Raw genomic sequence first — 3424 nt, forward strand, 5'->3', positions numbered from 1 at the left:
TGAGTTTGAGCAAGCTCTGGGAGTTGGTGATGGACTGGGAAGCCTGGCATGCTGCAGTCCATGGGGTCACATAGAGTTGGACATGACTGAGTGACTGAACTGAACTGAACTTGCCCCCTTCCCTCCTGCCTCACCAACACCTCCATGTATTCACCAACTTAGAAGCTCTCTAAACCCTGTTGTTTAGGAATTTTTATTAAGGCTTCATTACATAGGCATGATTGACTAATTAATTGGCCATTGATGATTAACTCAATCTCCAGCCCCACACTCCTCCCCAGAGACAGGTGGGGAGCTCAAAGTTCCAACACTTCGGTCACAAGGTTAGTTCCTTTGGCAGCCACCCCTATCCTCCAAGCATCACTGCATTAGCATAAATGCACGTGAGGCAGAAGGACTGACTGTGAATAAAAAGGAAGTTATGAAGATTTTAGAAGCTCTGTGCCAAGAACCGGGAGCAGAGACCAAACATGTAGTTCTTATTTTTGTCACAGCATCTCAATGTCATCATGTCTAAACCTGAGACCTTGATCTTTCCCCATAAATTAATAAATATTTTTGATATCCCCTACGTACACACCCCATTCTTCCTTCCTGCCCAGTACGCTTCTCCTCACTCAATACTTCGTTGGCTCCTATCCATCTTTCAGACTTCAGCTTAAATACCACTTTGTCAAAAAAGATCTTCCCTGACTCTCTCCTATTCTAAGTGCTATTCTCTCAAGATTCCTGCATTTCTCTTTCATCTCACTTATTGCAGTTTTAAATAATGTGTTTGATGATTATTTGAGTAGTGTCTGGCTCGCCTGCTGGTGTGTTAAGTGTGAAAAAAAAAAAAAAGGAGACCTGACTCTTCCTGCCATCTCCCGGCAGAGCGCCTGCTGCGTAGTGGGCGCTCAGTGTTTTTTGATGAGGAGTGAGCTGTCTATAACTGTAAGCTCCATAGAAGTTGTTCTCATGATGATATGTTTTTCATGACAGAAGGGTTCTGCAATCACATAAGTCTGATGAATAACCGAGTTAAACAGTTTAGCAGATGTTTGTACTGCAGGATTTCGCCCAGCCCATAATTTGTCCAAGAACATGTGAATACAGTACATGAGAGGGGAAGTGAGACTGTAGAGCTCTTGTATTAGAGCACCTTTCAAGATAAGCAAACAGTAATGACTTACCATTTAGCTTAAAAGATACTCCTTTTAAAAAAATGGGTATGTATAGGCGCGAAGGTTGCTGGGCGGTTCTTGCCGGAAGTAGAGAGAGGCCAATCGCGGTCCGGAGGTGAGACAGAAGTCTGAGGTGGTACATTATGGCTGACATGCGAAATCTGGTAGAAAGATTGGAGAGAGTGGTGGGCCACCTGGAGGCAGTCTCCCATGCCTCTGACACACACTGTGGGTATGGAGACAGTGCTGCAAAAGGAACGACTCCATATGTGCAAGCATTTGACTCACTGCTGGCCGGTCCTGTGGCAGAGTACCTCAAGATCAGTAAAGAGATTGGGGGAGATGTGCAGAAACATGCGGAGATGGTCCACACAGGTCTGAAGTTAGAGCGAGCTCTATTGGTTACAGCCTCTCAGTGCCAGCAGCCAGCAGGCAACAAGCTTTCTGACTTGTTGGCACCCATCTCCGAGCAGATCCAAGAAATGGTGACCTTCCGGGAGAAGAACCGAGGCAGCAAGTTGATCAATCACCTGTCAGCTGTCAGCGAAAGTATCCAGGCCCTGGGTTGGGTGGCTATGGCTCCCAAGCCTGGTCCCTATGTGAAGGAAATGAATGATGCTGCCATGTTTTATACAAATCGAGTCCTCAAGGAGTACAAAGATGTGGATAAAAAGCATGTGGACTGGGTCAAAGCTTACTTGAGTATATGGACAGAGCTGCAGGCTTACATTAAGGAGTTCCATACCACCGGACTGGCCTGGAGCAGAACAGGGCCTGTGGCAAAAGAACTGAGTGGCTTGCCATCTGGACCCTCTGCTGGATCTGGTCCTCCTCCTCCCCCCCCCAGGTCCACCCCCCCCCAGTCCCCACCAGTTCAGGCTCAGATGACTCTGCTTCACGCTCAGCACTGTTTGCGCAGATTAATCAGGGGGAGAGCATCACACATGCCCTGAAACACGTATCCGATGACATGAAGACTCACAAGAACCCTGCCTTGAAGGCTCAGAGTGGTCTGATACGAAGTGGCCCCAAACCCTTCTCTGCATCTAAACCAGATCCCCCCAAACCAGTCACAAAGAAGGAACCAGCCCTACTTGAACTGGAGGGCAAGAAGTGGAGAGTGGAAAATCAGGAGAATGTTTCCAACCTGGTGATAGAGGATACAGAGCTGAAACAGGTGGCTTACATATTCAAGTGTGTGAACTTGACATTGCAGATCAAGGGCAAAATTAACTCCATTACTGTAGATAACTGTAAGAAACTTGGTCTGGTGTTTGATGACGTGGTGGGCATTGTGAAGATAATCAATAGTAAGGATGTCACAGTAATGGGTAAAGTGCCAACCATTTCCATCAACAAAACAGATGGCTGCCACGTTTACCTGAGCAAGAACTCCCTGGATTGTGAGATAGTCAGTGCCAAATCTTCTGAGATGAATGTCATTCCTACAGAAGGCGGTGACTTCAATGAGTTCCCAGTCGCTGAGCAGTTTAAGACCCTATGGAATGGGCAGAAGTTGGTCACCACAGTGACAGAAATTGCTGGATAAGCGAAGTGCCACAGGGTTCCTTGTCCTCTCCCTCACACCATGGGATAAATCTGTATCAAGACGGTTCTTTTTTAGATTTCCTCTACCTTTCTGCTCTTAAACTGCTTCTCTGCTTTGAGAAGCACAGCTACCTGCCTTCACTGAAATATACCTCAGGCTGAGATTTGGGGTGGGATAGCAGGTCAGTTGATCTTCCGCAGGAAGGTGCAGCTCTTTCATATCAGCTCAACCACACCGCCAATCCATTCTTAAGCAACTGCAGGCCAGGACAGGTGTGTTTTAGCTTTCAGCCTTTGGGGTTATTTGACCAACAAATAGTCTTTTGGGAAGACTATAGCAGTCCCAGGAATTAACAGGTCAGAATGTTCACACAAGTTAACCTTTTTCTAACAACGAGTGTGAAGGTAACAGAAGCTGATCCTAGTTAGTTCTTCTAACTTAAACTAACTATCACTATTGACAAGTGTGGCAAGGATTGCACGGGACCAAAGGCTGAAACTTGGCCATCTAGCATTCCTAGCAAAATGATTTCCTGTGAGCATTCCTTTTCTTCTGCATTCCATCCCGCACCTGGCCAAACCTGACCGTAGGTTGTCCTGTGTAGGCTGCTGTGGTGGTGCCCTGCATCCACCACATTTCTCTCTTGGGCCCCTGCCCAGCACCTTCCTACAGAGATGACTTCAAAAGAGTGAAAAAAAAGGAAAACTGCACC

At 46.8% G+C, this 3424-nt stretch overlaps 1 pseudogene; it reads left to right on the forward strand.

Annotated features, from left to right (window-relative positions):
• The first annotated feature begins 1225 nt into the window (after window positions 1–1225).
• On the forward strand, window positions 1226–3084 carry LOC102282079 (adenylyl cyclase-associated protein 1 pseudogene; annotated as a pseudogene).
• The last annotated feature ends 340 nt before the right edge of the window (window positions 3085–3424 follow it).

The sequence above is a fragment of the Bos mutus genome, chromosome 12 (genome assembly GCF_027580195.1).
Source record: "Bos mutus isolate GX-2022 chromosome 12, NWIPB_WYAK_1.1, whole genome shotgun sequence".
Taxonomy (NCBI): domain Eukaryota; kingdom Metazoa; phylum Chordata; class Mammalia; order Artiodactyla; family Bovidae; genus Bos; species Bos mutus.